Genomic DNA, 18,230 nt, shown 5'->3' with positions numbered 1-18,230 from the left:
GAAAGACAGTCTGGCTACACCGAGAAAAATAACGGAGAAAAGTAGCTACACATCATTCAGAGCCCCGTCTGCTGATAGAATGCAATTTGTGAATTGTTGTGAATTGAGTTTAGAAGTACAACTGAAGCACAAACTTAGTCTGATGCCGAGCAGAAATTGCAAACATTTAAAATCAACATTTACAAAACTCAGCAATACAATTCTGCATTAACACGACTCCACCCCACAGGGCCGACATCCCCGTTATTTGCAAGAGGAAGCGACGCAGGTACAGAGGACATAGAGCCGGATGCCTGGTCAGAACCCGGAGAAGGCGAGTGGGACAGCTGCCATTACCGTCAATACTACTCGCCAACGTGCAATCATTGGACAATAAATTAGACAAGGTACGAAAACGATTATCCTACCAACGGGACATCAAAAACGAATATCCTATGTGTCACGGAATCGTGGCTGAATGACAACATGGATATTCAGCTATCAGGAGACACTGCACCGGGAAGATAGAACAGCACACTCCGGTAAGACAGGGTGGGAGGGGGGTGGTCTGTGCATATTTGTAAACAACAGCTGGTGTACGAAATCTAAGGAAGTCTCTAGATGTTGCTCGTATATTGTGATAAATTGCCGGCCACACTACTTGCCTAGAGAGTGCTCAGCTATACTTTGTGGCTGTTTATTTACCACCACAAACAGATGCTGGCACGAAGACTCCTTATTTCCTTATACAGCTGACTGAATGCAAACAGGAAACCACTCAGAGGCAGAGCCCCTAGTGGCCAGAGACTTTAATGCAGAGGAACTTAAATCAGTTCTACCAAATTTCCATAACAAGTTTAATGTGCAACCAGAGGGAAAAAAATTATAGATCACCTGTACTCCACACAGAGATGCGTACAAAGCTCTCCCACACCCTCCATTTGGTAAATCCAACCACAACTCTATCCTCCTGATTCCTGCTTACAAGCAAAAATTAAAGCAGGAAGCACCAGTAACTCGGTCTATTAAAAAAAAGTGGTCAGATGAAGCAGATGCTAAACGACAGGACTGTTTTGCCATCACAGACTGGAACATGTTCCGGGATTCTTCCGATGGCATTGAAGAGTACACCACATCAGTCACTGGCTTTATCAATAAATGCGTTGAGGACATCGTCCCCACAGTGACTGTACGTAAATACCCCAACCAAAAGCCATGGATTACAGTTATCATTCGGACTGAGCTAAAGGGTAGAGCTGCCGCTTTCAAGGTGAAGGACTCTAACTCGGAAGCTTACAAGAAATCCTACTATGACCTGCGACAAACCACCAAAAGCGTCAATACAGGGCTAAGATTGAATCATACTACACCGGCTCCGACGCTCGTCTTATGTGGCAGGGCTTGCAAACTATTACATACTACAAAGGGAAGCATAGCCGAGAGCCGCCCAGTGACACGAGCCTACCAGATGAGCTAAATCACTTCTATGCTCGATTCGAGGCAAGAAACACTGAGGCATGCATGAGCATCAGCTGTTCCGAATGACTGTGTGATCACGCTCTCCATAGCTAACGTGAGTAAGACCTTAAAACAGATCAACATACACAAGGCTGCGGGGCCAGACGGATTACCAGGACGTATGCTCCGGGCATGTGCTGACCAAATTGCAGGTGTCTTCACTGACATTTTCAACATGTCCCTGATTGAGTCTGTAATACCAACATGTTTCAAGCAGACCACCATACTCCCTGTGCCCAGGAACACAAAGGTAACCGGCCTAAATGACTACAGACCCGTAGCACTCACGTCCGTAGCCATGAAGTGCTTTGAAAGGCTGGTAATGGCTCACATCAACACCATTATCCCAGAAACCCTAGACTGCATCCCAAATTGCATTACAGCCAAACAGATCCACAGATGACGCAATCTCTATTGCACTCCACACTGCCTTTTCCCACCTTGCCAAAAGGAACACTTACGTGAGAATGCTATTCATTGACTACAGCTCAGCGTTCAACACCATAGTGCCCTCAAAGTTCATCACTAAGCTAAGGATCCTGGGACTAAACACCTCCCTCTGCAACTGGATCGTGGACTTCCTGACGGGCCAACCCCAGGTGGTGAGGGTAGGTAGCAACACATCTGCCACGCTGATCCTCAACACTGGAGCGTGCTCAGTCCCCTTCTGTACTCCCTGTTCACCCACGACAGCATGGCCAGGGACAACCAACACCAAGTTTGCAGACGACACAGCAGTGGTAGGCCTAATCACCGACAACGAGACAGCCTATAGGGAGGAGGTCAGAGACCTGGCCGGGTGGTGCAAGAATAACAACCTATCCCTCAACGTAACCAAGACTAAGAAGATGATTGTGGACTACAGGAAAAGGAGGGCCGAGCACACCCCCATTCTTATCGACGGGGCTGTAGTGGAGCAGGTTGAGAGCTTCATGTTCCTTGGTGTCCACATCAACAACAAACTAGAATGATCCAAAAATACCAAGACAGTCCTGAAGAGGGCACGACAAAGCCTATTCCCCTCAGGAAACTAAAAAGATTTAGCATGTTGCATCACTGCCTGGTACGGCAATTGCTCAGCCTCTGACCGCAAGGCACTATAGAGGGTAGTGCGTACGGCCCAGTACATCACTGGGGCTAAGCTGCCTGCCATCCAAGACCTCTACACCAGGCGGTGTCAGGGGAAGGCCCTAAAAATTGTTAAAGACCCCAGCCACCCCAGTCATAGACTGTTCTCTCTACTACCGCATGGCAAGCAGGACCGGAGTGCCAAGTCTTGGACAAAAAGGCTTCTCAACAGTTTTTACCCCCAAGTCATAAGACTCCTGAACAGGTAATCAAATGGCTTCCCGGACTATTTGCATTGTGTTCACTGTAAGGTCTACCCGTTGTACTCAGCGCACGTGACAAATAAACATTGATTTGATAAGTTTAACTTGATATACATGGAGACTTGATCAAGCTAGACCGATTGACTACCTCCTTGTCTCTTTCTCTCTTGAATCACAATGTTAAAAAAGTATTGATAGGAGAGCATGCAATCTGATCATCTAATTGGCCTTCAATTAACTCACAGAAATTCCATGCGGACGGGGATATCGGACATTTAAAGAAAGTCTACTGGAGGACAATTTATTCTTAACTAGGACAAAATCATTTATAACTGCATTTTTTTCGGTACAATATAAACTCAGCAAAAAATAAATGTCCCCTTTTCAGGACCCTGTCTTTCAAAGATAGTTTGTAAACATTCAAATAACTTTACAGATCTTCATTGCAAAGGGTTTTAAAACACTGTTTCCCATGCTTGTTCAATGAACCATAAACAATTAATGAACATGCACCTGTGGAACGGTCGTTAAGACACCAACAGCTTACACACTGTAGGCAATTAAGGTCTCAGTTATGAAAACATATGACACTAAAAGAGGCCTTTCTACTGTGCTCAGATTGTCCACAATAGGCTGAGAGAGGCTGGACTGAGGGCTTGTAGGCCTGTTGTAAGGCAGGTCTTCACCAGACATCACCGGCAACAACGTCACCTATGGGAACAAACGCCAGACAAGACTGGCAAAAAGCACTCTCCACTGATGAGTTGCGGTTTTGTCTCGCCAGGGGTGATGGCCAGATTCGCGTTCATCATCGAAGGAATGAGCGTTACACCGAGGCCTGTACTCTGGAGCGGGATCGATTTGGAGGTGGAGGGTCTGTCATGGTCTGGGGTAGTGTGTCACAGCATCATTGGACTGAGCTTGTTGTCATTGCAGGTAATCTCAACGCTGTGCATTACAGGGAAGACATTCTCCTTCCTCATGTGGTACACTTCCTGCAGGCTCATCCTGACATGACCCTCCAGCATGACAATGCCACCAGCCATACTGCTCGTTCTGTGTGTGATTTCCTGCAAGACAGGAATGACAGTGTTCCGCCATGGCCAGTGAAGAGTCCGGATCTCAATCACATTGAGCACATCTGGGACCTGTTGGATCGGAGTGTGAGGGCTAGGGCCATTCCCCCCCAAAATATACGGAAACTTGCACGTGCCTTGGTGGAAGAGTGGTGTAACATCTCACAGCAAGAACTGGCAAATCTGGTGCGGTCCTTGAGGAGATGCACTGCAGTACTTAATGCAGCTGGTGGCGACACCAGATACTGACGGTTACCCCCCTTTGTTCAGGGACACATTACATTTCAGTTAGTCACATGTCTGTGCCACTTGTTAAATTGATGTCTCAGTTGTTGAATCTTATGTTCATACAAATACTTACACATGTTAAATTTGCTGAAAATAAATGCAGTTGACAGTGAGAGGATGTTACTTTTTCTTGCTGAGTTTATGTTCAGCAAATCCCCTTGTTTAGGGGTACCTTTAAATGTACCTTCAGAGGTCATTCAATTCAATATTCATCAATGATAAAAAAAAAAAGCAGTTTCTGGCTTAAGAGACAAGACTAAAGGGAAATACATTAACTAATAGCACAGGTAAATAGAAATGAAAAAAGGTACTTTTGAGATACAAAACAAATTAGAGGAAAAACAAAAAGAACTGGAGGAACTTCTTGAGTAACGATCTAATGTAATCTATTACAAAAATACAAAACAAATACAAAAAAGCACCAAATTCTTCTAGGATCTCCAACACAGGAATGCTACCAAAAATAATTTGCAGAAACTAGTCAAAGACAGTCATCTATGATTCTCCGAATTAAATTTTAAAAGAGGAATCTAAGTATTTTAAGCAGATGTTCCCTTTCAGTCTCATCCTTTCAATGACGATTACGGTAAGGAATCTCCCCCCAAAAAATATTCTTAACAAATGCACAAAAAGATCTGTGTGAAGGCAAAACTAGAGGAATAACTGAGGCTTTAAGTCTAGAAAAACACCAGGGCTTGAATGAATACCAGTACAGGTATGTCAAGCATTTTTTGATATACTCAAAGCCCAATGATTAGTATGTTTTAACTACACCTTTAGAAATGGTAGCCTGTCAGGAACTCAGAAGGAAGGTCTGATTTCACTATTATTAAAACAAGACCCGGATGGCAAATATAAAAGATCAAATTCCATCTAAAAAAAACCTGGCCTTTCGATAAAGCAAGACTGGATTTTATATATAAATGCTTGGATTTTTTCCATTTCAGTGAGTTTCTTATTCAAATGGGTTAAAGTAACGCATTAGCAACCCCAGGCATAAAACAATAAATAGCGGCTACTTATTAGAGTTTTGAACTGTCAAGAGAAGTTAAACAAGGGTCACGATATCTATTCGTTATGGCCATCCAAATTTTAGCTATTCAAATCAGATCAAATAACTGTAGAGTATTAGAAATCCAATGCTTAAAAACAGAAGGTGTCCATGTATGCTGATGACCCAAGTTTTATATTACGTCCGCAAGCTAGATCCCTGCAATGTCTCAATGAAGATCTAGATCATTTTTCTGTACTCTCTGGACTAAAACCTAATTATGATAAGTGTACAATATTACGTATTGGATCTTTAAAAAATACAACTTTTGCATTACCCTGCAGTTTACCTATAAAATGGTGAAGTAGACATACTTGGTATTCATATCACAAAATATATAAATGAGCGCTCCACAATGAATTTCAATAAACAAGATCCTGCAACCATGGAGAGTTAAATACCTGTCTATTTATGGAAAAATTACACGGATTAACTCCTTAGTCATATCATAACTCGGATTACTCACTTATGGCGCTGCCTACTCCTGATGATTCGTTTTCCAGTCACACGAGTAAAAAATATTTTGAGGGCTTGTAGGCCTGTTGTAAGGCAGGTCTTCACCAGACATCACCGGCAACAACGTCACCTATGGGAACAAACGCCAGACAAGACTGGCAAAAAGCACTCTCCACTGATGAGTTGCGGTTTTGTCTCGCCAGGGGTGATGGCCAGATTCGCGTTCATCATCGAAGGAATGAGCGTTACACCGAGGCCTGTACTCTGGAGCGGGATCGATTTGGAGGTGGAGGGTCTGTCATGGTCTGGGGTAGTGTGTCACAGCATCATTGGACTGAGCTTGTTGTCATTGCAGGTAATCTCAACGCTGTGCATTACAGGGAAGACATTCTCCTTCCTCATGTGGTACACTTCCTGCAGGCTCATCCTGACATGACCCTCCAGCATGACAATGCCACCAGCCATACTGCTCGTTCTGTGTGTGATTTCCTGCAAGACAGGAATGACAGTGTTCCGCCATGGCCAGTGAAGAGTCCGGATCTCAATCACATTGAGCACATCTGGGACCTGTTGGATCGGAGTGTGAGGGCTAGGGCCATTCCCCCCCAAAATATACGGAAACTTGCACGTGCCTTGGTGGAAGAGTGGTGTAACATCTCACAGCAAGAACTGGCAAATCTGGTGCGGTCCTTGAGGAGATGCACTGCAGTACTTAATGCAGCTGGTGGCGACACCAGATACTGACGGTTACCCCCCTTTGTTCAGGGACACATTACATTTCAGTTAGTCACATGTCTGTGCCACTTGTTAAATTGATGTCTCAGTTGTTGAATCTTATGTTCATACAAATACTTACACATGTTAAATTTGCTGAAAATAAATGCAGTTGACAGTGAGAGGATGTTACTTTTTCTTGCTGAGTTTATGTTCAGCAAATCCCCTTGTTTAGGGGTACCTTTAAATGTACCTTCAGAGGTCATTCAATTCAATATTCATCAATGATAAAAAAAAAAAGCAGTTTCTGGCTTAAGAGACAAGACTAAAGGGAAATACATTAACTAATAGCACAGGTAAATAGAAATGAAAAAAGGTACTTTTGAGATACAAAACAAATTAGAGGAAAAACAAAAAGAACTGGAGGAACTTCTTGAGTAACGATCTAATGTAATCTATTACAAAAATACAAAACAAATACAAAAAAGCACCAAATTCTTCTAGGATCTCCAACACAGGAATGCTACCAAAAATAATTTGCAGAAACTAGTCAAAGACAGTCATCTATGATTCTCCGAATTAAATTTTAAAAGAGGAATCTAAGTATTTTAAGCAGATGTTCCCTTTCAGTCTCATCCTTTCAATGACGATTACGGTAAGGAATCTCCCCCCAAAAAATATTCTTAACAAATGCACAAAAAGATCTGTGTGAAGGCAAAACTAGAGGAATAACTGAGGCTTTAAGTCTAGAAAAACACCAGGGCTTGAATGAATACCAGTACAGGTATGTCAAGCATTTTTTGATATACTCAAAGCCCAATGATTAGTATGTTTTAACTACACCTTTAGAAATGGTAGCCTGTCAGGAACTCAGAAGGAAGGTCTGATTTCACTATTATTAAAACAAGACCCGGATGGCAAATATAAAAGATCAAATTCCATCTAAAAAAAACCTGGCCTTTCGATAAAGCAAGACTGGATTTTATATATAAATGCTTGGATTTTTTCCATTTCAGTGAGTTTCTTATTCAAATGGGTTAAAGTAACGCATTAGCAACCCCAGGCATAAAACAATAAATAGCGGCTACTTATTAGAGTTTTGAACTGTCAAGAGAAGTTAAACAAGGGTCACGATATCTATTCGTTATGGCCATCCAAATTTTAGCTATTCAAATCAGATCAAATAACTGTAGAGTATTAGAAATCCAATGCTTAAAAACAGAAGGTGTCCATGTATGCTGATGACCCAAGTTTTATATTACGTCCGCAAGCTAGATCCCTGCAATGTCTCAATGAAGATCTAGATCATTTTTCTGTACTCTCTGGACTAAAACCTAATTATGATAAGTGTACAATATTACGTATTGGATCTTTAAAAAATACAACTTTTGCATTACCCTGCAGTTTACCTATAAAATGGTGAAGTAGACATACTTGGTATTCATATCACAAAATATATAAATGAGCGCTCCACAATGAATTTCAATAAACAAGATCCTGCAACCATGGAGAGTTAAATACCTGTCTATTTATGGAAAAATTACACGGATTAACTCCTTAGTCATATCATAACTCGGATTACTCACTTATGGCGCTGCCTACTCCTGATGATTCGTTTTCCAGTCACACGAGTAAAAAATATTTTGCTTCAACTGGGATGCTAAACCAGACAAGAGCGTGCCTATCTATAATGAATATGAAATGGGTGGGTTGAGATTATTAAATATAAAAGCAATAAACCTCTAAAAAGCTTCACTTACACAAAAGTTTTACTTGAACCCGAAATGGCTCTCAAGTAGATAACTAAGAGAAATAATCCATTGTTTAAAAATTGCCCTTTTGTGCCGCTTACCACGTCTCATTTTCGATTAATTGAAAATGAAACCTTTACAAAATCTCTCCTTTTCAAACAAGCATTGAAGAGCTGGTTACAATTTCACCCCCCTGAAAAGATAACAAATATTATGGTTGAACTCAAATGTGCTGGTTGAAAAAAAACTATTTATGGAAAGATGTTTGAAAACTTCTGTTCTTAAACGATATTGTAAATTGGAATGGTAGAGTTGTCTTTTATGGAGTTACCGGAATTGTATGCGAAGGTCTGCTCAATCCAAGATAACCAATTGATTAGAGGATTACTCGAAACACGGAGGAGTTCGTGGCAGTGGGAGGATGTAGGGAACTGGTCTGTGTGTCCAATTCAAGGATCAAAACTGGCGGAGGAATACAAATAGCATAAATAGGATGGTTGAGGTGCAACACTAATAAAAATGATATTTTATAACAAATGCACTTTCTCCAGCGGTGGAAAGCGGTCGGAGTTTCTCTGTTATTTGAGCGGTTCTTGCTATAATATGGACTTGGTCTATAACCAAATTGGGCTCTCTTCTGTATTCCATCCCTACCCTACAACACAACTGATTGGCCCAACCACAATAAGGAAAGAAATTCCACAAATAACATTTAATAGAGAAATCAAAACAATGAAATGACATACGAATGAATCATGTAGTAACCAAAAAAAAAGAAGTGTTAAACAAATCAAAATATATTTTATTTATGTGATTCTTTCAAGTATCCACCCTTTGCCTTGATGACAGCTTAGCACACACTTGGCATTCTCTCAAACAGCCTCATGAGGTAGTCACCTGGAATGCATTTCAATTAACAAGTGTGCCTTGTTAAAAGTTAATTTGTGGAATTTCTTTCCTTCTTAATGCGTTTGAGCCCATCCGTTGTGTTGTGACAAAGTAGGGTTAGTATACAGAAGATAGTGCTATTTGGTAAAAGACCAAGTCCATGTTATGGCAGGAACAGCTCAAATAAGCAAAGAGAAATGACAGTCCATCATTACTTTAAGACATGGTCAGTCAATGTGAAAAATGTCAAGAACTTTGAAAGTTTATTCAAGTGCAGTCGCAAAAACAATCAAACGCTAGCTATTATGAAACTGGGTCTCATGATGAAACTGGACCGCCACAGAAAAGACCCAGAGTTACCTCTGCTGCAGAGTTACCAGCCTCAGCAATTGCAACCCAAATAAATGCTTCAGAGTTCAACTAACAGACACATCTCAACATCAACTGTTCAGGGAGAATCTGTTCTTTGGTCTGATGAGTCCAAATTAGAGATTTTTGGTTCCAACCGCCGTGTCTTTGTGAGATGCACCGTAGCTAAACAGGTGATCTTCGCATGTGTGGTTCCAACCGTGAAGCATGGAGGAGGTGGTGTAATGGTGACACTGATTTATTTAGAATTCAAGGCACACTTAACCAGCCTGGATACCACAGCATTCTACAGCGATACGCTATCCCATCTGGTTTTTGCACTTGGTGGGACTATCATTTGTTTTTCAACAGGACAATGACCCGAAATACACCCCTAGGCTGTATTAGGGCTATTTGACCAAGGAGAGTGATGCAGTGCTGCATCAGATGACCTGGTCTTCACAATCACCCGACCTCAAACCAATTGAGATGGTTTGGGATGAGTTGGACTGCAGAGGGAAGGAAAAGCAGCCAACAAGTGCTCAGCATGTGTGGGAACTCCTTCAAGACTGTTGAAAACGGACTTCCTCATAAAGCTGGTTGAGAGAATGCCAAGAGTGTGCATAGCTGTCAAGGCAAATGGTGGCTACTTTGGAAACACTCAAATATATTTAGACGTGTTAAACACTTATGGGTTACTACAGGGATCCATGTGTTATTTCATAGTTTTGATGTCTTCACTATTATTCTACAATGTAGAAAATGGTAAAAAAAAAAATACAAAAAATAAACTCTTGAATGAACAGTTGTCTAAACTTTTGACTGCGATTGTATATTTATGTACTATTATAGACAATTGTATGCTGCTTTTGTTGTTAAGGGGAGTGAGGTGTTTCCACAAGTATAGGGTATAAAATGATGTATCTGTTCAATTTGTATTTCTTTATATGTCCAATAAAAATATTAGGGATGCACGATAAAAAAAAAAAATATTATTTTTTTTTTTTTTTTTTTTTTTTTTTTTTTTTTTTTTTTTTTTTTAAATCGGTGAACATATTGGAATTGGCCAATAATAGCTAAAAATGCCAAAATCGGTATCGGCCAATGATAAAAACAGATGTCCCAGCTGCCATGTATATAACGTTGGTACATGACGTAATAACAGCACGTAAAATGTTGAGCTGCATGTGCAACACAGCATTCCTAACCAAGTCCACACAATGTCTGCTGTGTGGATCGAGCAGTCATTTGAAAAATAAAATTTCAGCGAGACAACTCAAAGGCGAAATCCATTAAAGCCAACAATGGAATTCATGCCCTTGACAATCAACCGTTCTCTGTCGTAGGTGATGTTGGTTTTCGCCAACTGGTCGAGCACAGGTACCACACTACCAACTGGGCTATTTTTCAGATGTTGCCCTACCGGAGTTAGACAGTAACAGTGTCACTGTTATTAGCTTCACAACATATATATACTACGGAACGCTGTTTGCGTCTTTGCGTGTCAAAAAAGCTAAAGTAGCACTGTCAAAGCTTTTCTGAGTTTTTGGAGTCAACCAGTGCTCCCGCACATTGGCTAACCGGGCTATCGGCAGTGTCCCACCACCAGCCAACCACCCTTTTTACGCTACTGCTACACTCTGTTCATCATATATGCATAGTCACATTAACCATACCTACATGCACATACTACCTCAATAAGCCTGACTAACCAACCGGTGTCTGTATGTAGCCTTGCTACTGTTATTTTCAAATGTCTTTTTACTGTTGTTTTATTTCTTTACTTACACCCACACCCACCTTTTTGTCGCACTATTGGTATGAGCCTGTAAGTAAGCATTTCACTGTAAGGTCTACACCGGTAGTATTCAGCACACGTGAAAAATAAACTTTGATTTGATTGGTAATAAACTAAGAAATATTCAGGGAGTCCCATTGCTTTAAGACTTGGTCAGGTGGTTTAAGCATGTCCCAGTTTAAGTCACCAAGCAGAACAAATTCAGACTTTGTGTAAGGGGCCAGGATAGAGCTTAGGGCAGATAGAGTACAGGCCAGTGCTGATGGAGGACGATAGCACCCAGCAACAGATAAGTTATTTGAAAGTTTAATGAATAAAACCAGCTAATCACATTTTTAGTGTACAGACTTGGTTGAGACAACCGAGCACTGAAGGTGATCCTTGGTAAAGATTGCCACTCCCCCACATTTGGAAGATCTGTCTTGCCGAAAAAGGTTATAACCAGAAAGGTTAACGTCAGTATTCAATACACTCTCTCAGTAATGACCAACACATCTGGATTGGAGCTGTGAACACACTTTCAATTGATCTATTTTAAGTAATAAGCTTCTAGTGTTAACGTGCAGGCCCAAAATGAAAAACATACTGAACATAGTGTAATACAAATGGGCTAAATAACAATGGGATTTAAAATGTATTATAATAGTAATATTATTATACATCATGTTTTATTTTAATTACTGTTACCATAACTCCAGTAATCTTTCATTTTAATGCTGTTAAAATATAATGTCAATGTTATAATATTATTTGTGCTATTATGGCTATTCACTTTGATATTGTTAAACAACATTTCAAGTCTGCTAACATTTCCTAATAAAATGTTGTCGACCACTTGTATATATTTTTTAATCATCTTTGCGTGACTTATATTTTGAAGGGAAATCGCCAAGGTCAGCGCTTTATTCTTGCAAGGTCTTGCTATGACCTCTGAGAAGCCAGCAAGAATAAGCAAGTGTAGAATGACGCCTACGCAGAGTCCCTACTTCCGTTTTTCAGTGGAAACGGAAGTTGTAAAATACTTAGAGATATTAGAGAAATGAGATAGATATCACATTGGATATGACAGGAGGAACATAACGCCTCAGCTAGCAGACTGTTGATCAATCGCGTTCACATCGTCATGCTGCGTCACTTGTTGATAAGAACGTCGTCACGCACTCACTTCTCAAAGTCAGGCTATGGATCAAGAAACCTGCCCATTTTTCTCAAAAGTAGGTAATGTCACGCCCAATTGACTGCCATTCCTTCCTTGAACGAGAGCTCGCCTTGTCTCGGAATATCCCAGAATGCACCGCTCAACCCGTGGCCGACGCATGGGCAAAGTACACAACGGGGCGGGGGCTTTTGTATGATTTACATTAAGTTTCCCCATCTCCTCAAATGTATCTCTGACAGCAACCCTGAAAACCGGATGTTAGCGCTTTTGTGGAACCGCATAGGTTACCATACTTCAAACATTCTCCACTCCCCTTCATCGCCCAATGCGAACCCGCCCAAGTTCTTTTCTGAGGAGCCCACTGGTTCTCTAAACGAAATCCCGGTTAAAAATAGGACCAGACCTCATGTACCAGTCGTCCTGCAAAACGTCAATCACTTTATCCTTTAGACGTTGGTTTCCAAAAATATTTCTAGCTAACAAGCTAGAAACTGTTTTATTCTCACAACTGTTGGTCTGTAACTTCATATGAGTTATATAATCTACTAGATAACTTGACTAAGCTATTAAACAAAGGGGAATGACCTGCTTCAATTACATTATCACTCACACCAGATAGCTAGCTTGCTAACTATCCAGCTACTACGCTAGCTAACCAACGTCGTTACCTAGCAAGGTTGTAGCCACTAACTATTAACGTTATCTACTATGACTGACCAAAAAACATAACGTGTGAATGTTTCTAATTAAAAGATACAATTGGAAAATGTGGAAAAAAATATGACTTTGCTAGTCTCTTTTGATTCGCTAGTTTAGCTAACGTTAGCTAGCTAGCCAACTCCCCGAGAAACGCTAACGTTAGTTAAGCTAACGTACTTTATGGCAGTGACTGCCGGGCCGACAATGTTCCTCTTTCAAGCAACAAAAGCACTTAATTCAAATATCCAGACGTTTAAAGATTTAAATCACGGCTCACCAACTCTGTTCTGCCGCGTTGCCCTCTGTCTTAATGGAAATGACAGCGAGTAGCAACACCAAAAGCAACTGCGGTGTGAGAGTCGAGACACCAATGTGAAGCTAGCCACAATGAGGATTGGCCACAGTTGTGCAATTTGCGGTTTACCTTCAAAATAAAAGTTCCTCAAAGAAAGTGATGCAAATGATTAGAAAAAGTGGAATCATTCCATATTTGGACTAGAATATGCTGAACAAGGTTGGAGTGTTATATAAATTCAACAAAATATAATTAGTTAATTTGACAAAAGAAATCACTCTGTGGCTGTGACTTCAGATTTGCATTGTGGGCATACTATTTCACTGCACAACCTTACCTATGGATTGTGACTCAATGAAAATAGTTATCATTCTACTCAGTGACACCCACAGAACATAACTGTGAACAATTTACACAAATATTAGCGTTGTAGCTCTTATTGCGGGACTGTTGATGTGGGAAAATATACTCCCCAGTCAGAATTTTGTTCGTATTGACATTCATTTTGCACTGAACAGCATTACCTATGGATTGTGGATCAATGAAATGTGGTATCAGTGCCTGGTTTCCTCCAAATGTGACGATTGGCAGTCAGACAAAAGAGTTCCATCTTGGTTTCATCAGACCAGAGAATCTTGTTTCTCATGGTCAGTCCTTTTAGGTGTTTTTTGGCAAACTCCAAGCGGCCTGTCACGTGCCTTTTACTGAGGAGTGGCTTCAGTCTGGCCACTCTACTGTAAAGTCCTGATTGGTGGAGTGCTGCAGAGATGGTTGAACACCTGGAATCTTTTTTTGGTACCCTTCTCCAGATCTGTGCCTCTACAAAATTATGTCTCAGAGCTCTAAAGACAATTCCTTCAACCTCATGCATGGCTTGGTTTTTGCTCTGACATGCACTGTCAACTGTGGGATCTTATATATCAATTGAATTTACCACAGGTGGACTCCAATCAAGTTGTAGTAACATCCCAATGATAATCAATGGAAGAAGGATGCACCTGTGCTCAATTTCGAGTCTCATAGCAAAGGGTCTGAATACTTATGTAAATAAGATATTTATGTTGTTTACTTTTCATACATTTGCCCAAAAATCAAAAAACCTGTTTTCGCTCTGTCATTATGGGGTATTGTGTGTAGATTGAAGAGGAGATTTTTTTTATTTAATCCATTTTAGAATAAGGCTCTAACGTAACAAAATATGTAAAAAGGGAAGGGGTCTGAATACTTTCTGAAAGCACTGTACATAACTGACTGTACCATCAGTGTCAATCTCGAAAAAGTTGTAAATTACTGGAGGCCTGTGCTACACAATGCTACAACCATTAACACTATAAATCCCCAATAATGTAAGCTAACATTGACCGAAACCAACTAGCCTAGGGCTAGCTAGAGCCCAGCCAAGCTAAATTCGGTAAGCATCAAGTATGAGGATTCTGTGTTATGAACTATAGCCCGTTACCATATATGTGATTGAATATTATCTGCTGTTGGCTTGTGTGGATGTATGTATGTGTTATGCAACATAGCTGACTTGAAACATTGTCAACAGTTTCAGGGCCATGGGCCTTTCTCATGGTGGAAAAATACAGAATAACATGAAGACAGGAACTGTGCAATGAGTTGGGGGGGGCACATTCAGAACGTAGTGTTGCGAGAACAAACTGTCTTTTGTTAGATAACAGGAGCCAGGTGCAAGATAACGGTATCGAGCATAAGCGCATAGATATTCTTCACAGCAACAGTTACATCTATCAACTGGAGCGCCTGGGGGCCGGGACCAGCTCTACGCCAACAATCAACGATAGGCTGGGTGAGTCTAAACCACGCCCACTTTATTTATAATATCTTTGTCAAGAACAAGTCAGTTCTCTGTTTGCCCTACGAGGTGGGACAGAGAGCCCGTATATACGAAAATTGCATTTACCACTTATTGCTTAGCTAATAAAAAAGACATAGTATTCAATCTGTGACTCATTGTCATATTTATCCTGATACCAGATTCGAATTGACGCAACTCTAACACAAGCTAGCGAACTGTTAAACGTTATTTCTGTACAAATATCAACACTTTACCACATTTTATTGTCACATCGCAAATATGAGCTAAAACGATGTTTAAAAAAGTACAAAAAGTTCAGACGCCAGCAGTCTAAGGCACTGCATCTCAGTGCTAGAGGCGTCACTACAGACACCCTGGTTTGACTCCAGGCTGTATCACAACCGGCCGTGATTGGGAGTCCCATGGGGCGGCGCACAATTGGCCCAGCGTCGTACGGGTTTGGTTGGTGTAGGCCGTCATTGTAAATAAGAATTTGTTCTTAACTGACTTGCCTAGTTAAATAAAGGTGGGACATTTTTCTTAATCTTTTCTTACATATAAACCATTATCAACCTAGCACACCTCCTATCAACCTAGCACGCCTCCATTACTTACAATGGGGAAAATACCAACAAGTTTTTCACTCGATTAAAACTCTCTCCAATGGCCTTCAAACATCACCAAACTTAAGGACTATGTAATTAACCATGTTACCTCAATATTTTGAGAGTCATATTGCACTTTTGTACATTACATACCTGAATTAACAGAATAAAATGATGAGACAGAGAAAGGTTAGAGGTGTTTAGTAGTAGGCATTCTCCAAGATTGAAGAAGAACCTCCAAGCAAAGCAGTATTGCCAACTCCACAGTAAGGAAAGTAGCTATTGTCTGTCCTAAAAGTCGCAAAATGACGTCATCACATAATTTGCATAATTGGCCATGTGCATGTAATTGTAATGGAAGCTGTAGGAGAGAGGAATAACGTTGCGGGAGAGACAAAAAGTGAGTAAAAAACACCCTAAATATGTTTAGAACTGCAAATGAACTTTCTTCTGTCAATTCTTGTTTTATTTAATGTCACAATTCCAATCCTCCTCCTTTATCCGGGCTTGGGACTGGCAAAAGAGACACTGGGGGACTTATTTGGTTTTTTATTTGATTGTTTTTTAGTTTAGTTTTCTTAATTTGGTTTGGTTTTTAACCTTATGGTCCACTTAGGAGCCTACAAGAAGTCACAGTAAAACATTAACATTTTTAACTATAAAATGTTTTACATTTTTTTGTGTACAATCTACATTAACAATAATCTAAATTAACCAAAAAGAGACAATAGAAAAAACTGTCAATGGCAATGTGAGAAAATGATGGTAACTAGTCTGGCCCTAATTCAGGTTAATTGTTTTTTTTAAATGTAAGGCAGGGCGGGATCAGACAGTGGCGGCTTCCCGCGTGCGTGAGGGTGGGGCGGGCCCATGGCAGCACCTGCTGCTCGTTGAGAAGAGTAAGAACAATACTGCTTTCACGTCAGAGTCTCCAAAAGTCTCCAATAACACCAGAAAAAGTCGCTAGATTTTTCGCTAGTCACTTTTTTGAAAATGTGTCGCTAGAGGGGTCTGAATACTCGCTAAGTTGGCAACACTGCCTCCAAGACCTCACAATCTCACTAAAGCTCCCATTTGACGTCACAGCTCCCCCTAGTGGCAGTAATCATATACATTATACCTAGGAGGCCTAGAAAATGATACAAGGGATGGCCTCATAAAATAACAAAAATATAACAAAAATATGACAAACATTCAGTGCAGATACATTCTCCATAATGTCCATCCTAGTATTCTAATTTCTATACTGACAAAATAATACTTTTATGTTGGGAGCTGAGGGCCACCAAAGCCTGTGAGCTCCACCACCTTGCGGGGGCTGCTGGAGTGTGTGGTACACAAGGGATGACACCCACAGTTAACACAAATATTAGCGTGTTTAGTATTATCTAGAACCATTTGGTTCACTTTCAATTATGGACTTTTATTTTATAGGTGCATTGCAAATCCCACTATTGTGGTTAATCCTTATTGTGGCTATTTTAACATAGTGCTACACAATGTCAAGTGGAGTTGACTTCAGATTTGTAGTCCACCAACACTTTGAGCCAGGCCAGAAATGGCCAAAAATTGGGATTTGAGTTGCAGAGTCACTGAAAGAGCCTTTTCGTGAGAGTAGTGATTAAACAATGCAATTTCACACTCAATTCAGGCAAATACAGTACCACTCAAAAGTTTGGACAACCCTACTCATTCAAGTTTTTAAAAATGAGTTTTTACTATTTTCAACATTGTAGAATAATAGTGAAGGCATCACAACTATGAAATAAAACATATGGAATCTTGTAGTAATCCAAAAAGTGTTAAACAAATAAAAATATATTTTATATTTAAGATTATTCAAAGTAGACACCCTATGCCTTGATGACAGCTTTGCACACTCTTGGCATTCCCTCAACCAGCTTCATGAGGAATGCTTTTCCAACAGTCTTGAAGGAGTTTCCACATATGCTGAGCACTTGTTGGCTGCTTTTCCTTCCCTGCGGTCCAACTCATCCCAAACCATCTCAATTGGGTTGAGGTCGGGTGATTGTGGAGGCCAGGTCATCTGATGCAGCACTCCATCACTCTCAATCTTGGTCAAATAGCCCTTACACAGCCTAGGGGTGTATTTCGGGTCATTGTCCTGTTGAAAAACAAATGAAAGTCCCAACAAGCGCAAAAACCAGATGGGATGGCGTATCACTGCAGAATGCTGTGGTAGCCATGCTGGTTAAGTGTGCCTTGAATTCTAAATAAATCAGTGTCACCAGCAAAGCACCCCCACACCATCACACCTCCCCCTCCATGCTTCACGGTAGGAACCACACATGCGGCGATCATCCATTCACCTACTCTCTATCTCACAAAGACATGGCGGCTAGAACCAAAAATCTCATCAGACCAAAGGACAGATTTCCACCGGTCTCGTGTTTCTTGGCCCAAGCAAGACTCTTCTTATTATTGGTGTCCTTTA

At 40.7% G+C, this 18,230-nt stretch overlaps 1 protein-coding gene across 3 annotated transcripts in view; it reads right to left on the bottom strand.

The window, feature by feature from the left end:
• ogdha (oxoglutarate dehydrogenase a) overlaps positions 1 to 13,474 on the bottom strand; it is a 70,374-nt gene extending 56,900 nt beyond the window's left edge. For all 3 annotated transcript variants that reach the window (XM_021606722.2, XM_021606719.2, XM_021606721.2), the window contains exon 1: positions 13,334 to 13,474. The gene's annotated coding sequence lies outside the window, so the exon portion shown is untranslated. The remainder of the gene's footprint in view (positions 1 to 13,333) is intronic.
• Between the last annotated feature and the right edge of the window lie 4,756 nt (positions 13,475 to 18,230).

Source organism: Oncorhynchus mykiss, chromosome 6 (genome assembly GCF_013265735.2).
Source record: "Oncorhynchus mykiss isolate Arlee chromosome 6, USDA_OmykA_1.1, whole genome shotgun sequence".
Taxonomy (NCBI): domain Eukaryota; kingdom Metazoa; phylum Chordata; class Actinopteri; order Salmoniformes; family Salmonidae; genus Oncorhynchus; species Oncorhynchus mykiss.
This window is presented reverse-complemented; position numbering and strand designations above follow the sequence as displayed.